We start from the raw sequence: 12,844 nt of genomic DNA on the forward strand, positions 1-12,844 counted from the left end.
TAATCATTTTCCCTATTACTTGCTTCTTGACTCAGGACTTTGACTTGGTTTTCAGACTGAAAAAGCTCTTTCTCAAGGTTTTCCATCCCTTAATGGAAAGCAAAATGAAAGTCAGTGAGTAATTTCTGAAATATATACTATATGGACCACTCAGAAATAAGCATTTAGAGCAAAATGAGAGCAATCAGCATTCAAAACACATCTTCCAAGATAAATAATTGCTTTAAAATTGTTATTAACAGGAGTTAAGGTCAAATCACAGACTCATAGAATGGTTGAGGTTGGAAGGGGCCTCTAGAGGTCCAGCCCTCCTGCTCAAGTAGGGTCACTTAAAGCCAGTTGCCCAGGACCATGTCTGAATAATTTTTGAATATCTCCAAGAATGGAGATTCAGCTATTTATGAACTTTAGACCTGATAACATGTTTAATAACTTACAAGAACTGGCCCTTGGAGGTAGGTTACTTAGGTACCAATTTACTCTGATTATGTACAGCATGAACATATTGTAGCACTGGATATAACGGGTTATAATAATTGCTGTTTAACATACCTCCACAAGTAGTTCAGCATGCCTTTTTTTACCAGCCTCTATTCTTTCATCCACTTTTCTGTTTACATTCTCCTCCGCTGAGAAAAAGAGTTTTCTCTGCTTTGCTAAGTACAGTAATTTCTACTGAAGTATTACTCTGGTGACAGATACAGAAGCAGAAATAAGTTGAAACAGGGAGAAAAACAGATAAGGGAGACACAGCATTCCCAGAGGCACTGAAAGCCTAAGTTAAGAGATTGGAAGACTCAGACCTATCTCCTGTAACTTCAGGATTACAATCAAAGCGGTTCAGTAGGAGTCTGGGATGCTGACAAAATCTAGGAAATGCAAAAAAAGACATTAAAACCTTTTGAAGTGCTGCTTTGTTTTTACTGAACATGGAGGAGGAGTCTTAAGATGATAGTCTCATTTAAGTGCCTAAAATTAGTTAGTTTAAGTCTGGACCAAATAGTTAGTTTAATTTAGCTTAGCAAACTGGAAGGCTGAGAGGGACAAGATTTCACATTCATAAAACCCTAGTGTTTGTAAACTATGAAAAGGATAAAAGACAACACGGTTACAAAAGCAAGAAGGCATGCTTGTCTATTAGAAAATGGAGACTGGAACTCAGAAAAAATAATCTTAGTCACCAAAAGAATAAGATTTTAGAATGACATCTTAATGAGAGTAAGAGGGGAAAGCAACAGTGGGGTTTTGGACTGGGCAGGGTTGAACTGGAAGCCAGTATCAGATAGGTGGCAGACAGGGAAAGCCTGGTTGTCTTTTACCTTTGACTTTCCAGATTCTGAGCCTCCTTAAAACTGTCACGTTCACCAGCGTGGAGTTACTTAGACTGCTGAATGCATTCCCAGGCAGTGGAGCATAATACAGTCTCCTTTCTGTTTTTAGTTTCTACAACACTTTTCCAGTACAAACACTTTCATAATATCTGAACGGTCTTCTATGTTTCTTCCCTTTATGTCACAGTTTGGATATACTAAATATCTATTGATCATCTTTTCTCTTTTTCAACTACCCCTCCAACTGGTTCCACCAGAAGCATGTGCAGGACTGGGATCCAAGCCCAGTCTCACTGACCTTTTTTAATATTCCCTACAACAAAGTCCTGATAAATAGATTGACCAGCACAGAGTAGCCAACTGTTCCATTAAGCTGGTAAAAACAGTCTATATGGGCCTTCTATTTTTTAAAGCGACTTTATAACTGAGGAACTAACAGTTAGTAATGTCAGTCAATTAGACATCATGCAAGCTTATTTTTCTTCTTCAAAGGTAGGGACTGCATTTCTCTGTAAATTGCCCTTACTTTGATCAATTACGAAATTGAATTTTGATCTTTGCACTAATGACCCAAAACAATTTTGTATATAACTTACCATTGAATTCAGACTTATCAAATGCTGTAGGTCCAAAATTTTTGTATGTAAGTTCCCAAATTCATGCTTTTTCTTGGAAGTTTTTGCCTCCTGAGTATCAAGGATTTTGTCCATCTCTGTCTTCTACATTAAAAGTAATACAATTAATTGGGCAATGTACTGTGCCTTGTTTAAAAAATAAAACTAAAACATCTGAAGCCTTCCAAAATAAAATAAGCACAAAATTTGCACTGGAAGAAAATAAATTTCTGCAAAAGCCACAGTGATGTGCCAAACAACAAAATTCTATAAGAAAAAGAAACAATAATTAATTAATATAACATGCAAATTAGGAACTGATCTGTCAAAATTTCATGTGATTTTATACCAGTGTAGGAACTTGATTAAACCATATTTTCTACTCTAAAGTTTTCTTTTATTCTGATCATCTGTTTTTATGTTATTGCTCAGAAGGGATATCAAATATACACAATGGCTATAGATATAATAGGGCAGAATATAAAAAACTGTAAAACCTTATCCCAGAGCCTGCTGGAAAACATAGGTACCTTTATTTTAAGCAGTTTGCCTGGAGGGGTTGAATTCCCAGTGCATAACTATTTGTCCCACAGTCAGTAAGAAGCACAAATACAGACATGACGTTCTGAGATGTGCTGCTAGAAAACAAATTTCATACACTATGCAATTTTGATGCGTGCATGTTTGTATGTGTGGACATATATGCATACATACCACACACACATAAGCGCAGAAGTCAAAACAGCATGTGTGCATCAATGTCAAGACAGTCACTTTTCTGTTTCTGCTGCCGTGGAGACATATGTTAGCTGCTTATAAGAAAGCAAGATATATCTGGAATAATTTCTAAGGTAATTTCATTTTTGGCACTGTATAACTATCTGTAAAACCGTGAAGTACATTTCAAAACCTTTACCTTTTTATCGTATTCTTCTTTCTCTTTCTCGAGTTTACTCATTTTTTCAGCTGTTTTTTCTTCCAATTCTGCTAATGCTGCTTTCGCCCTGATTATGTCTCTTTCTGTATCTTTGTTTTATTACAAGTTTCAATTAAGAGAGCATTTGTGTTAACTTTTGTTGCCATCCTTTCATTCAGCAAGTCTACTCTTTCATTATAGCGTCTCTGCAAGTATTCTTGTTCTTCACTGAAAAAAAAAAAAAGATGGTATTTCCTACTATTCATTCAGATCAAAGACTTGGTTCTGTTGGTCATTGAAATGAATACTTGCCTACCCATACATTAGCAACTCAGTCTACTACAGCACTATACATACTATAATGCATGACATGCGCCAGCACCTGTGATGAAGACCATCTAAGGCCTTGCATTCCAATGAAAGGGCTTTCAGTTATTTGTGTTATAACTTTTTCACAAGTTTTACTTTTTCTGATGTGATTATTTTCCACAAGTTTCATTAAAAATGGAAGGGCTGCTTGCAAGCACTGAAAGAACAAAGACAGCAGGCTTTCCCTAAGAAAATGCGTTGTGGTTTATTTTTGAACAACTCTAGCAGCATGGCAGAAGGTGGCAGTAACATGAAATCTGGCAGGGAAAAAACAAATATCTCCCAAGATCCTGTATCCTCTTAGGGTAACTCTTGAAGAGAAAGATGGATCTCTAGCACAGTTACTGAATCAGAGTTCCTTCCACAGTTCTCTTTTTAACTGAAAATTGTGATTTTTGTCTGTAGTAGTTCCTTAACGCGAATTGTTGAAAGAGAAAACTCTCCCTGCCAGTGTGAGAAGCAAAGCTGCAGACGGTTTTCTGTAAGCAATTTTATCAGGACGGCAGAGGGCAGGCAGCAGCAGGCAGGCTCTGCTGTTCAAGAAACAAGATCTTAAAAATCACACTTGTTCCTGCAGAAAAGAGTTGCCTAGGAACATTTGCAGCTAGCTGCAGGGGTGAGGGCCAAGCACTACTCTCCACGTTTTGATAAAATTTCAGTTCTTCTTAAGCATCTTGCCGGTATGGTTTTCCATGTTCAAATGAACGCATACCGCAGCACAGTGTTCTGTCTTTCACAAAGGGTTTGCTTCTCAGCCAGTAATTCAATTTCATAAGCAATGCTTTTCAATGCAGACAGCAGCTGATTTATCTTTGCACTAGATTCACATGCAGCAGTAATAAGAGCTAAAAAATAAATGCAAAACATACAGAAGCCTCTTAGCTACAAAAAGGTATATATGAGATAATGCATTAAGGGATTGATCCATAATCTTTAGTTGACTGCTATTGATACTGTCACCTGGTAAGGGATAGCTGTGATTCTAAGATACTAACTTCTCAGAAATCACATACTTTATTTCAGTAGCTTAGTCTTAACACATTTCCCCTGATTTACCACCATTTATCAACGAGAAGCAGCCTGCTGTGTACTCACAGAATGACTGCTCTTTTTTGTACTGTCTAAGAAATTCTCTAGACATATAGCGAACCGATAAAAATCACCCCTTTCCCCAGAAAAAGTCTCCTGCGCAACCAGCTCTGGCTGCCAGGGACAAGGAGCAGGATCACCTGGCTTGCAATTCAATATCATTTCTTCCAGAAGAGCCACCACTGCGTGAAAGTGAAGAGCCTACACGAAGAGGCACTGTGGATAAAGCTCCTCTGTGCAGGGGCGTTGTACTACAGCATCTTTTCAGCTTCTGAGGTAAGTCACATTAGTGCACATCCACCCATGCAAAAACACTTAGTGCAGAATGGGAGCAGCTAGTATAAACAACTGGCTGTGCAGCAACCACGTGCTATAGGCAGAGAGAAGGTAAAGGCAGAAACTGGCTATAAGAAAGTAATCAACAAACATAGAATGTAGCTGGGTGTGTGTGTGTGGAAACACTATAAAAGCTCTGGTTGCTGTTTCATGATAAACCTAAGCTCACCTAACTCCACAGTACTCCAAAAGGCCACCCTGCCCTATTGCCGTGCTCCCTCCTGTGCCACCACTAACAATCATGCAGCCTCATAGTTAGCCAGATGAAGAATTCCAACGCCCTTGCTTCTCACAAAAAGAAGAAATCCTAACATTCAGCTAGATAACTGCCTGACCGCTCTGCTTTGCGACTGCAGTGCAAATAGAAGGGCGGTAGCAGAATGCACCTCAGGCATCTTAAAAGTCAAGCCATACCTGAGGAAAAAGGAGAAATAGAGCTCAAACTTTATTTTCATCTAGGTCTACATTTGGGCTAAGGCTTTAGTCTCCCTTCATAGCCAGTGGAGAGAGAGAGGCACTTCCAGCTCGTAATGTTTCTGACTTGCTTTAAACATCTGTTCTAGGATGAGACAGATCGTGCCTAGAAGTGCCTCTTCCTCTTCACCATCTAAAAGAGACAGTTGACAAACTTTTGGGTGGGGTTCCTCTGACCAAATGCAATGTCACATCACATAAGCGTTGTTAACACTACTTCACAACAAGGGGACTCGCAGCACAGAGCACTCCAGTGCTCCTTCTTGAAGTATCAGAGAAAGGCTGTGGCATGGCTGGGACCAGAACTAAAAGCTGTAGTTCTCCTGTCATTCCTGTAATGCTTGTGTATGGTCTTCAGTGAAGATATCGCTCATTTACACTCTTACATGAGAGAATAATCCTTCACAGTATCATGCATCAGCAAACACATCTTTCATTAATGAGTTGTTACTGAAACTGGTTTACCTTTAGCAGCAAGATTTCTTTTATAGAATACTTCAAATTATTTAAATGCATAGAAAATTCAATTCTCTTGTTTTTTCAGAGCTGATTAAGTCAGTACTACCTGTCATCTCTGCAATAATCTCTCCTGGAAAATTCTGCGTTCTGAAGTAAAGCTTGCTGGTTTTTTAGTCTCCTCTTCTAGGCATCCATGGGTATGCCTTCGAATTTCTTCCTGACAATTAAATACACAAGTGAGAACAAAGTACTAGAACAGATGAAAAAACACTTCTTCCTTGAGAGAACATTCTTTTTTTTTTTTTTTTAGTTAGTTGATAATGGATATTTTGCATGCCTAGATAGATCATTCCCCTTGCTCATACTTGCTCTCTTTCTTTTACTCTTCAAAATAACAAGTAACTTGTCTTACACAAACCTAGATATCTCCAGGAACTGCTGGTTTCTGACTGTTGAGAATCTTCAGGAAGCTGTTGCCTAAATCTCTGCTACAAGAGCTGTGCTGGCAGGGAAGATCTTAGCTGTCAGCTTCTGCAGTTGTGTGTGAAGGTGTTACTTAAGCAACATAAGAGCCTCATTTCCTGGTGGCCTGAAGCGATACTGAAGAAGGAAGGGCTCTAGCTGGCCTTGAGGCACAATAGAAAATCATCTGGTTCATGGTTAATGGTATGAGAAGGGTCACTTTTGGAGTGATGGGGGAGCAAAAGAAAACAGATAGAGAAGCTCTCAAACAACTGAGCCCTCAAATTTGTATGAGAATTGTAGGTGGGTTGATAAAGCTCTGCATATCTGGGAAACTAAGTCAGTTATTAAATGGATGTTGACTTTGGTGTCACAGCTTATGCAGAAAACCAGTCCTATCTTTCTCCTTCAGTTTTGCTAGCAGTTACAATCACCAGCTGAGACACTGTGAGAATAGATACTGTTGAATTTTACTGTCTACAGAGCGAATTCTATATGCACATATATAAATAACTCTCATTTCCTTGTGAAGATGAAATACTTCGAAATGCAAAATAAATGTGTAAAAGGTTTTAATTTCATATGAGTTACATCCTCAATTAGCTGAAGCAGTGAAAAAGAAAACAGCTTTTTACATAAAACACTCATAGACTAATGCAGAGCTGGTCTGAAATCGATGATTTAGAGGCCTGCTGAAGGAGAAATGAAAGTTTTACAGGATTTACACCTACCTAGACAAACGCATTATAGAGATACCTTTAAAATACCTTCTGCTTGAAGCCATTCTGGCTTTAATGGCTTCAGAGGTCTTACAGCAAAAGTTAGTTACATAGCTACATCCTCAGCTCCCAACTGCTGTAAGATCTCTTACACATGCAATGCAACTGTTTCAAGGAAAGACAGGCTGTTTAAAAAAAACCCTTTGCACCTAGTCGTAGGGCAAACCACCTACCTGCTGAACTCTGTACCACCTGCAGAATGCGCTAATGTTAGTGGCTGTATCCTCACAGCAGCCCTGAGGGAAGCGTTATTTTTCTCTCTTGCACCAACAGCATTAAGGCTCTTAGAACATAAAAAGCTCTACACGAGCAGACCTTTGCCATCAAGTGATTTTTGTGATGATCCTACTAAATTGCTGTAGGTTCAGAGCTTACACCTCTTGCACAAAAGCAAACCATGACGACACCATAGAGTTATGGTTGAACAAAACTTCAACCCTGAGTCCCAATTTTTTTCTGCTGAGCATAAGACCCTTCCCCTTTTTACTTTGACAGAAGTCTAGGCATGCCTCAAATATCACTAGCCTCTAGTATAAATGGCATCTACTGTTCCCCCATTAAAACACCAGCAGGTGAGCTAGGGCTTGGATCAGCTGTGTGATCTCTATTAGTCAGGTTGGTTTGCTTTATTATAGCCAGACTTCTGCAGGCAGCAAAGTGCCTGCCAGCACCCACCAGCTTCACTCCAAACTGCCCCTCTCTCTCTTAAGACAGAATATAACTCACACAAGAGAACAGTTCTAATAGTACAACCATAAAATTATTTCATGGTTACCAACTCTTTTCCAAGTATTTGAAACTAAATATTGGATTTTTCTTACCAATTTCTTAATAGCAGCAATAGTATCTTCAAGACACTGCACAATTTCTCCACTGAATGCAGTCTTCATTTTTAAAGTTTTTCTAAATGAAAAATACAGTGAAATTAGAACATACAGTTTTTAAGCTTCAAATATTGTTCTGCAAGAATTATTCTGAAGGGAAGGTTTTATTTTTAATTATTTGCTAAATATGTTTTCCATTATTCTAAAGTAGGTTAGCATCTTTCATGCTCCTCCTCCTCTTGGTGCACAGAAAAGGCAGATGCACCAGTGGCAGAGGAAGTCCACAGAACCTGGTAAAATTTACAGTCATAAAATTATTCCAACTTCAATTCTGCAGAATCAATCTTTTAAAAGAATCATTGAGAGAAATTTACAGAGGTTATTAAACTGAAGTAAAAGCTGTGGATCAAAATAATTTCCCTTTAAGCAGGGTGTAGCTAATCTTTAGAGTTTTTCCAAGCAGTCACAGCTTCATTATGTCTCTTTCCAACCAAAAATACTAATCCGGATTCATCAAAGCCTGAAGTCAGATTTACGCTACTCCAGAAGTTACTCTTTGTATTGTAAAAATTAATTTAGCTTGAGCTGGAATAATAATTGCAAGGATTTGAATTCATCCAAAAGATTATTGTACCTGTTAACAGTAGCATGAAAATTTTTTATACCCTGATTTTGTAACAGAGACTAAATCCTTATAGGAGGGGGAAAAAGAAAATTCGTAATCCAAGCATAAGTAAATTTGTAGTGAAGACAAGGCACTCAGCCAGCTGAGAGCTCTGTTTTTAATTTGACCTGCTAACTTCTTTGGAAACTAGCAGCTGTCCCATTTAACTAGGATCTTTATCCAGAGTTGGTGGGAGCAAAGGCCAGGAGCAGCTACTACTTCTGCCCTACCTGTTCATCTTCAGGCCTGATGATGATGCTCACCTGCCAGTATGGCATTTGCTGTGAACCATCATCAAGAGAGACGTCAGAAAACAAGCCTATGTATGCAGCAAACAGCACAGTGGGTGGCATAAGAGCAGAACTTGCCCCAGCTTCACCAATTAGTAGTAATTTCAGACAGTTCTTTCTAATCATAGCAGTTTGGAATCACAGTCTTTTTACCACCTTAAAATCAACAGAACTATGAGCAATTTTTCTCAGGAACAACAATTTAAGGCATATTGTGCATAAATTAAACCCATGTTAAAATCCAAGTTCTGCTTGTGAAGCCTTTTTTCCAGTCCTTTAGGTCTTCCCTTTTCCAGACCCCCTCTTGATTTCTTTATATCGGTTTGATTTTCTCTCCTCTTTCCTATTTACATTTCCTCTCTCAAAATCTATATTTCTTAGATGAAACATCTCCTTCAGGAAAAAGCTGAGGTAAAACATTCAGATATATTCAATATCCTTCTATGCCTGTTATTAAATGAAAATTAAATGCCAAGTGTAAACTAACATTAGTGAAGTATAGGTTCCCCAAATACAGAGGTTTTATTTAAAAAATGAAAGAAAATCCCTCTGAGAAGTCTTGCCATTTTTTCATACATGCTGCTCTGAAATTCACCTGCTTCACTGCCAAAACTCTTCCAATTAAACCTTTAAGCCTTTTAAAAGTGGCATAAAAATCAAGGTGATACGCAGAGAATGTCAGCTATCCATTTGCCATCCCTCCTACCTCTCTCATTCAGTGCCACAGGCATAAACTTCTGGCTTCAGAACAGCATCAGCTCATCCTCCCTGCACAGCAGAGCATTACTTGCATACCACATTCTCAAAAACTATAGTCACTGCTTTGTCCCACCTGATAGCCCTTCTCAATGCCCCTGGCTCCTTTGGCAGAGGATGAACTGCATCCTGACAGTGGCTGGGAGGGCAGAGTACTGAGACCACAGACATTTACTTGTGAAGTATTTCCACATCATCTTAGATCTCCTAATACAGCTTATGTCACCCCAAGCCATTTGTCTCCTCTGTGTATGCCTTTTTCTGATCTCTAGGTTACAAGCTGTTTGAGGGACATTGTAATTGTACAGCCTTTGAAACCAAGCTGTTGAGATAATGCCCTGCAACCAACCCAAAAGGCAGCAGGGAAGCTCAGGCTCTCGTCACATACAGTCCTTAGCCTGACAGCTGAGGCCTCCAGAAGCAAATATTTTGTGATATACATCCATAACCACCAGCTGTGCCCAATCCTCCCTATTTATAGGAAACCAGTTTTGTTAGACAAGAATAACTTTCCATTACCATTAAACAGATTTGACAGCGATGGAAAGGTTTGAATGTTCTGAAATTGGAAAGTTTGAAACGATAACCAGAGGCAGTGTACCCCAGTGTGGAGTCCATCCCTTGAGACTGGTCAGCTATAATACATGTCTGCCCCTACCTCTCAAAGAGGACTATTTTAGAGCCAGGTAAAACTTGTTTGAAATATATTTCCTGGTACTTATTTGGTGCTTTTTCTCTGGCTAACTTGATTACTCATAGTGCAATTTCCTTGCTTATGCTTGAACCAATCCTTCCCTTGTATGATGATTAATCTTTCCTTCTAAAGCAAATTTATTCTGTTTTTAGTAATTGCTTCATCTCCTTCATGAAGGCCTTTGCACCAAGCTGCTGATTACTGAATTATTCTAGTTTTGCATCTCTGTAATCCATCCAGGTACCCTGAAAGCAGGCTGTATTTCTTACAAGAGACACCGTGATAAATGTGATTCTATAGGTCACATTTATCTTCCAAGAAGGCCCAACAGCTTCGTAAGCAGGTTCTTGTCTGATACGGCAGAAGACAAAAAATTAACATTCAAGACAATTCAAGGGCTTTTAACCTCTCAAGACTGCAAGGAATGAATTTGTGCTTTGGGCATGCTTGAAATTTCCTTCTGCCTTCAGATGCCATGCCACATGCTCACTTCAGAGGCTGAGGGGGACCATGAGCATCTGTCTCGCACCACCTGCCACAGCACCTGAACCACCATGCAAAGTGCATTTGCTTTCTTAATGTGCCATCAGACTTGTAGCTGAAGAAGGATTTTTCTCAACGTTGCCCTACAATGTCAGCACTGGTGATAGCGAGGAGGTTTGTGTTCCAGGTAGAGACTGCAGGTGTCCATGAAAACTCTTCTTTAAGCAGTGTTTCCAGAAATAAGATGTAGTAGAAAGGGTTGAAGAGGAAAAACCCCAGACATCTTCACATACGTGCTTGCCAAAAAGTCTTGGGAGTCCCACAGAGGAACCAGATGGCCCCATATGTAATAGCAAAACCAAAAAGACACAGAGGAAATACATTAATAACCATGGCAGCCACCTCATTTAGAAACACATGGCCTACAAATGGTCCTTCCCCACCAAATACTTGCAGTGACTCTTCCCTTTGGATTTTATGTCTTCTACATTAACCCCAGGTTAACAGGAAAGGCCAGTCCATGGCCACTGCAGCCACAGGGATAACGTTAGCCATATTTTCTCAGGCAGATATTTAAAAGGGCAAAAAAAGGTAAAACAAAATAATAGCCATTTTCCCTACTAAGCCCTGGCTCTGCACATTCTCACAGAAGAAAATATATGTACAATACAAGGTTTGGATCTTCTCCTGCTTCTGCCTGCCCTGGGCTGAAGGACACTGTCCCTTGGGAGCCCAGCCCTCGCCCCCACGCCCCAGCAGGAGACCCCCCCCGCCGCCCCCAGGCAGGTGGCTGAGGGCAGCCAGCGCCACCGCAGAGGACAGAAGTGCCACGGCGGATGGACCAGGCCTCAATGGTGGCCAGACCAGGCTTTGTTGTTTCTGAGCAACCAGGCCCTGAGGGCCCAGGGCTGTGCTCACCCCAGGAGCAGAGGGACAGACCTCCTGGGGGCTCAGGCAGGGTCTGTCCCCAACATAACTCCCAGGGTTATGGGGATGCAGCCCCCGCCCCCCCCCCACCCCAAACCAGCCTCCCAGAGGTGCCGATGAGGAGGTTGTGATGTGGACAGGCATCCAGGGGAGGCCTTGGGCAGGAGATGACCTCACCGCCTCCCCCACATCACATCCATGGGGACAACGGCCAGGTGGTTGTTCCTTGTGGAAGTTATTTTGGGGAGTGGATTACTGATCAGGAACTTTCCTCGTTGTTTCCTCTGTGCTCCTGGTTTGAGGCTTTCCTCTGTCACGGACTGCGCATCACGTCAAGATTAGATCAAAATATCACAATAAACCTAGAAGAGTCTTGGCCAACATGAAAGGGTCTTCTCACAAAACACAGTGCATACAGTACTTTTAGGTCCTAGTAGTTAAACTGGGATATTTCTGGCCTTGGAGACTGTGCTGGCATCCCAACCTTTTGAAACATGCAAGATTTAAAAATATTAATAATGAAGCTTAGATTCTTTTTTTTTTGCTTTTCCAAGCCTGCAGGCGAGTTGTATTTTGAAACTTTCCCATGGACCTTTTTAAATGCAGCCATCTGTGGTTTACAGTTATCACCATTAAAACAGGGGCTCTAAGAACAAATATCCTTTATTCAAAATTGAATATAATATGGTGATCGTATGAGGGAATATCAGGTGGCACTGCTGATTTCTTCCATGTGAACTAAGCTCACAGAGACCAATAGTCATCAAGATAATATCACCTCTTTTAATTATCTAAAAAAGTCTAATAAAAAGTGCTGCAACTTTCCTCTGGAGATAACCAGCTTGTTGGGAGATGGCCCCTTTCTTTCCTACATATTTACGGCTGCTGCCACCTTGCCAAGCTATTACTGGAGACCTCCTCCATTCACAATCAACATCGATTTATGGCTCAGCAAGGGACAATCAGCAAAGGTGGTGCCATCCTTCACCTCCAGCACTCCAAGAAATTGCTTTGGAAATTGAACTGCGCCAAGAACAGTCACGTGTTAGATTATCTGCTGTTCATCGTGTATGTTGGGTACTCACACAGGGCCCGATCCCAAGTGAGATGAGCATCCTCCCCTCATCCTGATGCTTGCAGGAGATGGGAGCAATCAGTGACCCTTGCCTTTCAGAATGTGGTAATGCTCTTCTGCAGTTTGGATACAAAAAGTATCTCCAGTTAATCCCCAAAATAGATGGATCCATGTCTTCATTTCACTGCAGACAGTATACCATTATCTGGGTGAACATAGTAATCCCTGGACTAGTAGAAGACCTGCTCATAGACCCGGACAAGTAGCAGACCTATCCTATCTGGCTTTAAAAAATAAAAAAA

This window comes from Falco punctatus, assembly GCF_963210335.1.
Source record: "Falco punctatus genome assembly, chromosome: 7".
NCBI lineage: Eukaryota > Metazoa > Chordata > Aves > Falconiformes > Falconidae > Falco > Falco punctatus.